The sequence below is a fragment of the Tinamus guttatus genome, unplaced genomic scaffold (genome assembly GCF_059628265.1).
Source record: "Tinamus guttatus ecotype Peru unplaced genomic scaffold, ASM5962826v1 Tinamus_guttatus_pri_ptg000301l, whole genome shotgun sequence".
Lineage (NCBI taxonomy): Eukaryota > Metazoa > Chordata > Aves > Tinamiformes > Tinamidae > Tinamus > Tinamus guttatus.
Genome location: NW_028288835.1, coordinates 2906694 through 2920838, shown reverse-complemented (window position 1 = coordinate 2920838; position 14145 = coordinate 2906694). Strand labels below are relative to the sequence as shown.

The window sequence follows — 14145 nt, the reverse complement described above, 5'->3', positions numbered from 1 at the left end:
CTTCTGTTCTAATCTTCACCTGAAGATTGTAAAACCTTTCTTGAACAGGAAGGATTCTGAGGCTCCTGATCAAACACAGGCTGCGTTTGCCTAGGCTACGTGGAGAGGACGTGTGGGATATTGTTTTAAAATGTTCCTAAATATTACATCATTATATTTTGCTCACTCATTCCTCAAGCCTATTAAGATTCCAAGTGCACAGATAAAGGCAATGAGCGCAAGCTTTTCTTTCTGTTATTTTACACAAAACGCTACAGTCCTTGGAAAATCTTTTGAAAATACTACGAATTTTAAATTCATCTCACTGTTGTTAGGCACAAAACTTTATCTTGTTCTCTATTCTTGCTGTTAATTAGAAAACTCTTGTTCTCTTTCTGATATGCAAAAGGACACGGCGCTGTTCAGGAATGAACAATTAAAATGTGTTTGGATAGGTAAACCAGCAAGATTTAGAGCCCTGATAAACTGAGGAAAACGCATTTGGCAGAGTGATAGAGGTTTCATTGTATTGCCTGGGGAATGTAATGCTGTAATCCCTGCAGCACCTTCTTATTCTGGATCAGAACTGCAATAAACAAACAGAGACGATGGCTTTGGCAGTTTCATGGACCTTTTAATGTTGTTTATCTGTTTTATGTGAAATATATAATGGTCTAGGCAGGCCGTAAATGCATAAATATGGACATTTCTGTATTACAAAAAAATCTACGGTGGGTTCTAAAAACGAGATAGTGGAAAAGGAAAAAAATGTTCTTTTTCAGTGAGAAACTAATGGAAGGCATTACATTTTTTACTAAGCTTTTTTCATAACTATATTATGCCTCCACTCAAAACGTGTAGTTTCTTAAATTTTCTGTGTTTGTCCTCTTTTGGTATAATCAATGGCAAATAAGAGAATGGTGATACAGCAAACTTTTTTTGCCATATTTCTTTATTGCTGTATATAACTAGAATGATTCAAAGATAAATACAAGCAGTCCTTGCAGAGACACAGGGGGATAAATACAAGCAGAGACAGAGTGGATTTTGATGAAGAATGAGGAAAAAAGCAATTCCTCATAAAAAGTGATGTAAGGGAAAACAGACCTATTATGACAGTCCACACAATTTTATATACCTTAGTTATAAAAAGATCCATTTTTTCTTCTTAAATGTGAATGTGTTTCTATAAAATCCCAAACTCTCATATTAAGCGTAGGTTTAGTCCTGGTAAATTTACAGTTTATTCCATTACTTTGTAAGGGCTTTTATTTTTTTTTTAACCTGAAACGCTCTCAAGCATCAAGCTATAAATCATACCTTGTTGCTACTAAATCATCTAGTTACCACTGCCACAATTAAAAGCATTAGAAACATAAAATCTCACTAGTTGTTGAAAAAAATCTGTTTCAGCTGAGAAAACTAGTGGTGTCAAGTTCAAGAATGTTATGTTCTTTCCTTAAGATTCATCTGTTTAAAAACAATCATTACAAAAGGTGAACCGTAATTAATTAATTTCAAAAGTAGATAATTCTAACTCGCAGGCTTCCTTTTCACCTATTGCTAAAGGACAAAACAACATCTTTAGGGTTCAGCGGCAGCAATACCTTTGCAAGTTGGCTGATTAGCAGTATGATTTTACCACAGGTGTCAGCTCCAGATGAGAGAGCCTTTCAGTAGTCCCTGGAGCAGCGGAGTGGGTAATAAATTGAAATTGGGAAGAGCATTCCTTGAATGCAGAGCTTTTGGTTTGAACAGGAAAAGAAGCATAACTAAGAGTTTCAAATTCCATTTTGATTTAGCAGTCGTAGTCCACAGTGTGTACTCTTCCCAGTAATATCCCAGCTTCTGTAAAATATTAATTATAGTCAATACATTGCAGTTGTTTCATGACTATTGCCTTAAATGCAGTGTGTGCAATTGCTAACGTTGCTTCAGTGCCTCAAGCACTGCTGCTTGCCAAGTGCCTCGTCACCTGCGTTGTGGCCTTGGTGGGCACCTGCTCCTCACTCTGCTGCTCATAGCCCAGCAGTGAAAGCAGCTGTTTTCTCCTCAAAATGAGGCGAGCAGAGCCCTGGCTCTTGATGACTGTATGAGCAAAGCCACGGAGCAGAAAGGTGCTTGTGAAGTCCCTATGGAGTCCTGCTGGTCTGCAGGCTCCCCCGAGTCCTGCCTTGGGAAGGCTGAGGTTGGCATCACGCTGGGCTCTGCGCTGATCCGGACCCTTATTTGTTGCCTCATAGCCAGGAATGAAGCCAAATCCAGACCTGAAATAAGACGGCAGAATCACAAAGCAGTAAAAACAATAAATGGGACCTGTAAATGTGGAGCATTAAGGTATCGGTGGACTTATTGCCTGCTGAACTGTATCCTATTTCAGAACCTGCTGAGACTTGTGTTCCCATGGGCTGAACATTTTGGTGCCCAGGTACCTTTAAATGCTCTGAGTTTTAGGCACTGAATTCCATTAAAAATCTCAGTTTGTGGTGTCCCTGTATTAATCTGGAGAAACTTCATATTTCCCTGTAGTAAAGCCAGAGATTGTATTTGTGTTTTGCTTTCTCTTTAGAAAGTAGCAGTGTGAATTCAGTACATTCTCCAAGTGTGAAAACATTCAAGATATACATGCTTTTCTTCAGGGCTGCACGATTTTTACAACAAGAAAGTGTGAATAGAGTGAATAAGGAGAGAGTAAAGTTTATCAGAAGGCCAAGAAGGTTCTTCATTTCAAAGATCCTTTGAAATGCATTTGCTGCTTTGTGGAAGAGTTAGGTGAGGATGGAGGCGGCGTATTGAAAGGATTTTGTAAGCAGGAAAAACAGTAAGAAGCTGTTCTAATTGGTCTGCGGTAGAATATTTCCAAGAAACTAGATCAGATATAATTATCCTGGGAGGTCAGGCAACCCTCTTATCCCCATTAGTGTACTTACATAATGCCCATTTTAACAGCATCGCACAGCAAGGCCATTGTTAAGCCATAGGAGATATACAGATACCTGGTGTTGCCTTTTCTTTCTTAAAAGACTCCTAAAAGATACCACTATTCCTGCAAATATGATTCCCTCCTTTGGACATACCTTATTAGGGGCAGATGCAGTTTTCCCACTGCCTTCAGGTCCTGCAAGAAGGGGAGAGGTGTGGTGGCCGGCTGGATTCCCCACCCTCCCTTGCAGACAGGACAGAAAACAGGGAATCATAATTCCATAATTCCATGTTTTCTCACAGAGGGGGAAAGAAAAGAGGCAAGGTTTTGGGCAAAGACTGAGGTGCATGGGAGAGGTATTATTGAATGTGTAAGGCCCCATATGTACATGCCTGTATGTTGTCAAGTATTACATTAGCATGCAAATAATATTAGTGAAGGAGAGAGAAAAATTTAAGTTGACATTCATCAAAGCCCTCCTAAATTATATGAGTAGAGTTCTTCCGAGTTGTGTGTTAAAAATAAACTGTGCATTACAAGTAAATTATGTGACAGCTGTTACTAGCTGTGTATTTTTTTAAAAAGCCTTTCTCCCTGTGTGAGCATCATGTCTCTGAGTGGAATCCTGTCAGGAATGTGTGAATATACCCTTTCTGTGGCTTAGTGGAAAATATTTATTTTATTTTCTATTTTTATTTGTTTAAGGTTCAATACTGGCTATTTTAGTGTCTGACAGACCTAGGACTCTGCAAGTGCTGTCTCCTTTTGCTTTAGCTTCTTGCTAATGGATTGTGCTGGATTTAGAATGGGACTAACTTTTGTATCTGCTGTTTTTCATTTAAAGGATAGGCTTCTGATATGACAATTTTTGCATAGAATACAAGGACCACGACCTGGCGTTAAAAGTAAAAATTGCATGTAGGTTTGGAAACGGTTTGTTTGATCAGCATTAACCCTTTCCAGCTTTTGATCGTGCTAGTTCCATGGAAGCCTTTGTCATTAAGAGTCTTTCTAGGGAGAAGTGATGGACTCCAGCTTGTTTCTCGTGGCATAATAAACATTACTGCTTATATATAATATATATATAATATTATATATATAATGTTTGTATATAATATAAACATTACTGACTTTCGCAACTGAGGAGCTGATACGTCCATCCAATATTTGTCTTGTATGTGCAATACTGTATTTAAGAGGGGTTTTCAATAGGAGTTGCTTGTTTCTTGGAGGTGAAAGATATTCTCCAAGACCACATTTAGATTAGAGAGTGTAATATGTGATTTAAAGGCAATCAGACATTTACTTATACATCTGTTTTTGATGAGTTTTTTGTGGTGGTGGTTTGTTTTCCACAGGTAAGGAGGAGATATCAAAGATACCAGGCAATTTATGGAGAGTTTTGATAGTTTTCAATTATTTTTGTAATTGAAGCAGAAAGAGTTTGGCCCTTGGAAATGAGTTCCTTTGCAACAAGGTGTGTGAAATTCCACTTGAGATATTTTTCAGAATGTTTAGTATGTTCTGGACGTGCTCAGGTGTTAACAGGGCTATTTCCTATTCAGAAATAATGTTTTTTGACTATACAATTAAGTAGTATGTTATGGATCTGCACAACAGCAAAAAGGATATGAGATCCCATTGAAGTCACTTTGAAGATCTGCTTGTTGCATAGCTAAAGAAATACAAATACTGTCTTCACGTAGAGATGTTACGCTTTTTATTCCTATTTATTACTTCTAACAGTGCTGTTACAACACAGGAAGAAATAGAAAAATAGGTTTGATACTATTCTCTGTGTGCAATTAATATCTATTTGCTGAATTCCTGACTGTTCTTGGTGGGGAAAAAAGGTGGAACTGCGAAGATGGCAAGACAGAACATTTTGTAGCTTGTGATCTTTTTGGACGGTACATGAAAAAAAGCTGAAATAGCAGTGTTTGCATTTGAAAAATGTTTGTATTCAGCATTTTGTTGCAAATCACTGAAAACAGACAAACAAAAAGAAACACTGAGGCTACTTTTATTGTGACTAACAACAACGAATCACTGCCTACCTAAACCTCCTAATATTTAACTTCATAATATCGCGCAGCGTTCCCTGTCGTCTCAGCGTTCTCCGTAGTGGAACATGGGAAGAGGGGCAGAAAGGCAGTTACACGGTGCCGTTTCAGGTCTCGAGCGCGCTGCATGTTCCCCTCCTGCTATGAAAGTGCTGAGTTAATCCTGCAGAAAGAGCCGTAACGGGACGCGGAGGCACCCACCAAACCCGGTCCCTCTCCGAGGAAGCAAACGCCTTTTCCGTTGGGATTTGTCAGTGTTTGTGTATCTCGTCCTCGACTTTAGGGTTTCCCTGTTCTTTACATGGTGTTGGGCAACACATCCCAATGTGGAACTTAGGTTTTAGCAATCTATAAATCACTGAAGTATTAAAGCACGGTTATAACTCTTGTATTTGTAAGAATTTGCCTTACAGAAATGTGCTATTGCTAAGACTGCCCAGAAAAGAGGTTCCCCACAAGCCCTGATTACTGCATCTTCCTTCATTAGAAACGTTCTTCTTTCCTTGGCCCTTGTGTCGTGTCCATCCATTGCGCTGAGGTGCATCTTTCCTCCTACTATATATGTGCATATACACATACACAGTTATGAGTGCGGGAGAAAACAGTCAGCATCTGCCTCGAGGGAGCACATTTACTTCTTCGCATTCTTTTAAAGCAGGTTCTCTTGGCAAAGTATTTATTTGCCAGGCCAGATTTCAACTTGGTCTTGATTTCAAATCTAACTTTCTCCTCACTGAAGATGGACTTTCCTGCCAAATCTTCCTCTCCCTCAGTTGGCTTTGAATTTGTTCAAAAATATGCCACAAAAGGCCATCTTTCAATTACTTATTTATTTAAAAACTGGGCCAAAGGATTTCAAGAAAAGAGTGATGGGTATAAATTAAGTTCCTGCTCCTGAGGTAGCTGTTTCAGATAATGAAGGCTGCCTCAAAAGAGCAAGCCCCTTAAAAGTACAGCTATTCTATATGTTTCTAGTGCAGAACTGAAAACTTCCTCAGAAATTCTATGATATTAAGAATTTCTTCAAATCTTACTGCAGCTAGAGACTAATGAGATTGCTCACCGACTCTGTTTATCTGGCTAAGCTGAGAAGTTTCTTGACAAACTTTTTGTTCTTTTTTTTTTCTTTCTAATTTCTGGAGCAGATGTGCGTCTTGTATGTGAAACATAAATTGCAGGATGTGATAGAGGTGATGAAGTCTACACTTCATTTTCCTTCAAAAGTTGTTGTAAAATCACCAGCTGTATTCCCATGGGCGTATTACTAAAATGCCCTACTTGCATGTGCACAATCCTTGAAATTCTGGGAATGACAGATTTTACTGAGCCAATTCTCAAACCAAATAATATGGATTTGCTTAATTATGTGAAGCATGATCTTGAAATATGAGTTTTTTCATTTCTTCAGACTCTTAGAGAGCCTTTTTAAATACACAAGCCCATATGTTCCTCATGCTGTGCAAAACTGTTCAGAGGGAGCAAAGCCAATTAAGAATTTGGAGATCTACTGGGACTACGGAGCTGAGGAAGGTGCATAATATTGAGAGTCTGCACGAAAGATTTTGGTCCAAAGCCAAGAATTAATTAATTCAAGCCCATAAACCTTCATTTCTAGTTGGTTCCTAGACGATTCCTGACAGCCCAGGTAGGATCTCTTAATGACACTTTGCAAAGCCCTAAGGGACAAAGGCGGCCTGAAGACGTGGGTATGGTGGGAATGAGGCATATTGAAACTCGCACAACACTAAATTATCTCCTGCAAGTCTACCAGCTGCTGCAGAGATGAACAACAAAATGACACATCTACTCAAGATTTCACAAGTAAACTTTGCAGATATCGCAGGTTTAAAGGGAATGGAGTAATAATAATGCAAATACCTTGAAAAGGGAAAGGTTAATATATTTTTTTACAGTGAAAGAAGAAAAGAGAGAGGAGACATTGTCCTTCCTAAGGTTGACTCCATCCAGTCTCAGCGAAAGTCGTTCATTGCATAAGTCATGCAGAAGTACGCCATAAAAGCATGTTTAAAAAAATAATAATAAAGGGTTGTGAAGATGCAAAAGTAATTTACCTAGACTTTGGCAACTGGTAATCAATTTTTCATTAGCTGGAATAATGGGAAAAAAACAAATAATCTGTTTACAGGGCAGAATAATGAAGGGATGCGCCAGCAGGTCTGTCAGATTTAGTTGTCTTGATGGTCTCGGGCTGGAGATGGGCTCTGCCGGGGCGCAGGGAGGCCCTGGCTGCCTCCATGTGAACAGTGCTGGAGGAGCTGAGGGACTTCTGTAGGGTGATTAATGCCACACGAAAGCCTAGGAGGAAACTTCAATGCTTGCTTTGGAGAAGTGTTTTAAACTGTGCAGCACGCGTGACTCCTGTCCTTGCTCCTTCTGATTGTCGCTCATTGAGCGACCAACGTGTGAATGGAAGCAAAGCAGGGAACGAACAGTATGTGAGCATAGTGTGTGGCATACTCCGATTAGACATTTATATAGATGCATAATCTAGTTATAAAGCATATATGCCAAGCTGTATTAAATTTAGTACTTCTTCTCAACTTAGCGTTTGATTTTTTTCAGTTTCAGTGGCTTCCTTCAAGTGATACTTAGTAATAACTTTAAAGTGGCAGGTCCCGATATAACATGGTGAAGCTGTCCTCCTTTCACAGTGGAATAGTTCATTTACTCCTGTATTTGCCTCTTGCTCATGATTTCCTCCTTAAATGTCTTTCTCAAGCAGCTACTATCACCTAAATTACTTGGAGGACTCAAATAATAATTCCTCCTCTTTGTTTACTGTGCTGTTGATTTCCCCCAAAGAATTTCAAGGTGAGAAGCAAGTTTTGCCTTTGTAGTCAAATTCTGCTCCTTTTTCCCTATTACCTCGTAGTTAACTGTTTTCTTTTGAGTTTACCTCACTCTGAAGGTGGGTGGCTTAGTAATTTTGGGGAACGTTACTAATGCTTTTTTCCTAAGGGTGGTCCCAGCACTAATTGCTTAGGCAACCTCTAGTATCTACAGGAAGCCGAGGAGTTGAGGCCAGTCTCTGCTAAGTCTGGTAAATATCTAAATTAACTCTAAAGCTAACTAAAACTAATCTAAAACTAACTTAAGTAATTTTCTGTTAAGCTGCAAACTGAACTTTATATAATAATGGACTTTATATAACTGATTTTTGTAATGTAAATATTTAGATGTACTAGACATTCAGCATTAGGTTAAGCATGTATCTGAAATTTAGATATGTGATAGTAATAGCTCCATAATAACTTTTTTATGGATTTTTTTTTTTTTGGTAAATAGCTTGAAATTGTCTTAAAGATCCTAGGTAGAGTTGTCTCTGAAGGATACAGAAGCAGCAAAAAGCTACTGGGGCCCTGCTGTGAGAACAAGAATCTACTTGTCTTGCTTGACACCTACCAAGTAGTTTTGATTCGGTTCTGGATAGATAACTCAAACCAGAAAATGGACCAGCTGCTTCATTTTCAGAAGAATATTTAACATGTTGATCTTCTGCTTGATGAGTGAAGGAGAAATTATTTATTCTCCACAAATAAATACTGAGCAGTGAACCCAGATTGGCGGGAAATTTAAATTGATGCTTCATTGAAAATGCTGCAGTTTGTCTCCTAATAGTATCTTGATAGATTTAAATTTTGGAACACAAAATTCCTACTGCTGTATACAAATTGCTTTATGATAGAAATTGTATTTCAGACATTTTTCTGCTTAGGAGGAAAAACAAAAATCAATGACTATAAAATATTTTATGCCTTGTCTAGTGTATTCTAATGCTATGAGTGTAGGTCTCTGGTAGCTTTCAGTTGACCTGAGAAGTTGCTTAGATTGATTAATAGTTGTCAATAAAGTGTGTCTATATAGTGTTGTATTAACATTTATCATTCATGCAGATATATCATGCAGATATCATTTTCTGGTGTGATTGTGGTAACTGCACAGAAGAAGACTTAGTAGGTAAAGTCCTGTAGTTTTCAAAGGACGTGCTTGTTATTCTAATCATCTGTACCCCTTGATTATTTTATCAGCCTCTGAGCAGGTAAAATGCACTTTTCAGCACTTCTCTTAAGATCTATCCACAATGGCACAAGTCCCCATTTTTTTAAAATATGCTGTCAGTAGTGAAGAGAATCTGTAATTTTCACACTTTTGATACTGTGAACATATTTTACTTCCAGTGTCGTTTCTACTTCAGGGTTTTTTTCTTTTGTCCTTTTTTTTTTTTTTTTTTTTTTGGATACCTTTATAACTCTAAGGACTTCATGGCATCTTCTGTAAAACTGTAAAAAAAATAATTGCTTTTGTAGTAGGGGTACCACTCTGCAGAAAAGCGAATTTGGGCTGATGCCTTCATTCTGAGCTGCTGTTCCTGGGAGATTTTTACTAGATGGGACAAGAACTTTCCGGAATGAGGTTTTGTATATGTGACAGCAATCCTGGTGTATTTATTTTGGTCTTATGGTGGATCAACATTTACGTGTCATTTTCAGCAAAAAACCCATAAATTACCTTTTGCCTGGTGAAGGGATCTCAGGTGTCAGGTGGAGGTGTTGCCACGTGTCGTGGGCCCGAATGTGGCGCCGGCCTTCACGAAGCCTCCATGAGGGCAGGAGCGAGGAGCAGCAAGGAGCTTTCTGCGTGTCATGACGTGACACGGGGGAGGAATTGTGCAGGCCTGATGTAGAGTAAGTGGAATATAGCAGCTGGTGCTTTAGTCTTATGCTTTATATGGTGTGCTTGACATTTTTTTTGCCACAATGGCTGTGACGTGCATATTGACCGTGTGAGTTTAAGCCTTCTGAAACCAGAGTGCTGTGGTTATGATACCTCTGTGTCCTGCATCTGTTAACCAAAACCAATATTCTGAGGGGAAAACAATCATGGAATCATAGAATGCTGAAGGTTGGCAGGGACCTCTAGATCTCATCTAGTCCAACCCCCTGCACACGCAGGGTCACCTAGAGCACGTGGCACAGGACTGCGTCCAAGCGGGTTTGAAGATCTCCAGAGAAGGAGACTCCACAACCTCTCTGGGCAGCCTGTTCCAGGGCTCTGGCACCCTCACTGGTGAGAAATTTTTCCTTAAGTTCCTGTGGAACTTTTGGTGCTTCAGTTTGTGGCCATTACCTCTAGTTCTGTCGGTGGCCACCAGTGAAAAGAGGCCGGCCCCATCCTCCTCACTGCCTCCCTTGAGGTACTTCTAGACACTGCTCAGGTCCCCTCTCAGCCTTCTCTTCTCCAGCTGAACAGGCCCAGCTCCCTCAGCCTCTCCTCACAGGGCAGATGTTCCAGGCCCCTGATCATCCTCGTAGCCCTGCGCTGGACTCTCTCCAGCAGCTCCACATCCCTCTTGTACTGTGGGGCCAGAACTGGACACAATACTCTAGATGTGGGTCAGTTACTAACACATCATGGTCTGGAGGTATATAACGTTTTAGTTGTTCACTTCTCAATACCGTTAGTCACTTGTTCCCCTGTTTCTTTGGAAAGTTTTATGAAACGTTACTGTTGCATTGGTTTCTGGCTGTTTTTCACTTTTATTGTTAATAAGTAGTGCTTGTAATGAATTTGCTACTGATAAGTGAGAAAAGCTAAGATGAATTATATCCACCAATACAAATTTTTACGTATTCTGTGACATGAAATAATTTACTTGAATGATAGTTGAGAGAAAGTGGAGAGCCATCTCTGAACAGAGGTGCTGACATTTTCTTGTTAATAACCACTTGAAATTAGTGGGAAGATGCAATTTGGTATTCTTCTGAAAGTTATTTCTTAAAACATTTTAATGTGAAATTATATGTCTTGTTTTAAAGAAAAATCTCCTAAATGTTTTGAAGAAGTCTAACGTTCATCAAAGATTAAGTGGGCATAGTATTTAATAAATTGATCTGAGACCCCAGTTACTTTTATTGTAAATTGATAGCAGATCTGTTGAAGGCAGAACATTTGGATTCCTTTTTAACAAAGGTTGAATAAGTCATTAAGTGTTTCCACTAAACTTGAACCATCCTATTGCAGATAATCCTGTTTCCTACCTTTGGGTTTGCACCTCTGTCATACCCCCTTCTGATGTGTATTATGAGGATCATAATTTAAGACCTGGTCTCTGCCAGCAGGAAATCATGCCAGATGGTGTATCAGGTTTTTTCGGGATAAAGGGATTCCGGTTATTTACGTTATAAATAATTACTGGCCTACTGGCCTAGTGCAATTAGCAGTAACAGCTTAAATAACTCTTCCCTTACATAAGTAAAGTAGATGTTAACCTGTGATGATTTTTAACTACAATTACCAGAAGACAAATTTGAAGGTAGGCCCAGAGTAAATGCCGAGATACAGAAGCACAGCTCAAACAGCTGAAGTTGAACTGGCTTCTAATTAGATAGATATAAGACTAGTGACAACTTGAGAGCAATTAGTCTTGCCACTTTGGCTGCTGTTAGAATGCAAATGTACTTGGACAAATTAGGCATGAAAAAAGAAAATAACATGGAATGGTTAAATAGCCCTTCTGTTTGTTATGTTTCTAGCTAACTCAGTGAAATAACTGCAGATATTTTGCTGAACAGACTCAGAATCTACAGATGTACCAAAAGATTGGAGAAGTGGTAACGTGGTGCTCTAAAAGCTGAAATTGGTGGGATTCTTAAGGATATCCTCAAATGGCATCAACTTAGGCTTGAACTTAGTCTATTATAGGAGTTTTTGACAAATGAAGCAGAACTTTAAAAATCGAATCCCTATAATACTAGTATCTTTTCAAAATGTTTACCTGCAATTTACTCCTTAATGAGCTCCTTAGTGGTAGTGCTTTTATACTACAGTTGTTTGGGGGATAAATACTGCATGTAGTCAAAATAATGAAGCATATACTTCAAATAAATGCCATATGCAAGCACCTCGGATAAAAAAAAAAAGTCAGCAGTGACGTACAGCAATATTTTCCTTTCAAAAGCCAGCGGAGAATACATGCAGGAAGTACACCGAGTACACTAGCCTAAACTATTATCCTCAAGCTTTTCATTTAAACAAATACTTCATTTCACTTTGTTTCTAAATGCAGAGGGAGCCTCCCGGAGCAGGTTAGCACTACATCACACAGCAGCGTTTCTGCCCGCTTAGGTGACTGCCTTCCTATCGCTGTGAAAACGCCTCCCTCGTGTCTAAAGGAGCCAGGGAAGAGTGAGGAAGAGCGAGACAGACTTCCCTTGTGACACTGGGGGAGCCAAGTCCACTGAAGATGCTGCCTTTTGGTCTCTGATTTCGGAGAGCTGCCTGCAGAACTCCTTACAAGTTAGTCCACACTTGATCTTCTCATCAACTTTCTTCCTATTCTACTTTCCCACTATTTCTGTGGCTCCCCCAAGGCAAGTCCTCCTTCTGAGTGCTCACGATGACTTTAATACCTGCGTTTACCAGTCAGGCCTTCAGGGTTGATCCCAGCACTGCTTTAAGCAACTTGGTTATGATAAATATACATTAACCCACAAAACAAACACATATATTTTGTTCCTGTTCCCTGCAGTGCCACTTCTCCTGAAGTCAGTCGTCACTAAATACAAGAGTGTGTGTGTTTGAATTCAGATTCTTGCATCCACTTAACAGAGAGGACTTGTATGTAGTTGCTATATGAGCAAAACTACTGTGGGTTAGAGGCTCGTTTGGTTGCACAGTTGTATGGGTCATATGTGCTTGTTTCTGTTGGTGTCTACGCTTTTTAAAAAACGTGGTGAGCACATTTTGTGTACATTTTAGCTAATTGCTGTGAGTATTAGTCAGAAAGATACCAACATTTTACTAGCTCAATAGCTTCTGAGGCTACAAACAAGGCCTTATAAATATAAGTTACAGTAATTAAATGCAAGTCTCATCTGTTTCTTGCAAAATTACTTCTTGATTTGGAGGTCGGTTGGCACTGAGAGCTTTCTCTGGAAAAAAAGAAAAAAGTTTTTCTGAAATCTTTCACATTTGGATATGGTTAATTAAAGAGCTACCACTATTTGCATGATTCCAGATATTCAAAAGGACTTTTTTTTTTTTTTTTAAAGGTAGAGGTAATCTTCTAAAAGGGGGCTGAGCTTCTCTCCTTTCCAAGATGCAGAGCAGAGCTGTCACGCTGGGTGCACCGAGTTGCTCTGGTGCAGCTGGGAGTCGTAGGACAATGTGGGCTGGCTGGTGACTTAGGGCTGCCCTGTGGCACAAAACCAGCGCCAGCTATTGGATTTTTCCCAGGGATCCAGCCCATAAATATAAAATTTATATTTAAACTGGAATAATTCATTTGAAGTCACAGCTTGATAATATTCAGATATGAGATGTGTAGAGAAAAACAGGGACTGTATTCCTCCCTCGCAAACGCTTAGCAATTGATGCTTATTTATATTTGCATGTTCCTGCAGCTCTGCTCCTGGAATATCTTGACAGTTTGCCAAGTCATGCAGGGTGTTGATGTCCTGGACAAACACGATCCCTTTGATTGCTGTCGGGACTCTTAGAGTGCAGAGAACAAAACTCTTGAGCTTAGATAAGGAACAGCATGTTGCGCCTTTAATTTCTTTCTACTTTATGCTAGTTGTTAGATCTCGCGAAGGACTGAACAAGCACAAACATCTCATGTATTTTTGTCCTAATTCAGCCTTTGTTAAGTACCTAAATCTAATTGTATTCCTGAATTGAGCTCGTATCATCTTTTCTTTTCTCCCCAGATGAAAGGAACATTAATTTCTGAGATATTATGCACTATTTCATTTAACTAGTTAATTCTAACACATCCACCCCTACTTCTTAAGTAGTAACCTTGTATAAGATCTGCTTCCATCCGTCATTTTCTTTGTCCATTTAACTATTTAATCAAGTAAAACCAGACCCGCATGAAAAAGTATGAGTAATTATTTTATTGGTAAATATAACCATGGGAGTCGAATTGAGGACTCTTCAGGTGTTTGATGTGGAGTTGATGAAGTCCTCAAAGCCCTCCTTTCAGCTGGGATCCGTGCAGCAGTGAACATGAAATTCAGGAGAATGCCATCTTCTTCCTAGCTGATGCTGTAGACCCTTTAACTGTGAAAACGCTGTGTTCCTGTGTCAACCACGTGGAAATTCACGTAAGGATTTCAAGCAGTTAACTTTGTAATACAGAGCTACAGCTGTTGCCTG

At 39.3% G+C, this 14145-nt stretch overlaps 1 protein-coding gene across 2 annotated transcripts in view; it reads left to right on the top strand.

The window, feature by feature from the left end:
* The window catches only part of MARCHF1 (membrane associated ring-CH-type finger 1), a 105913-nt gene that overhangs the window by 24541 nt on the left and 67227 nt on the right, over window positions 1-14145 (top strand). The window lies entirely within an intron of this gene.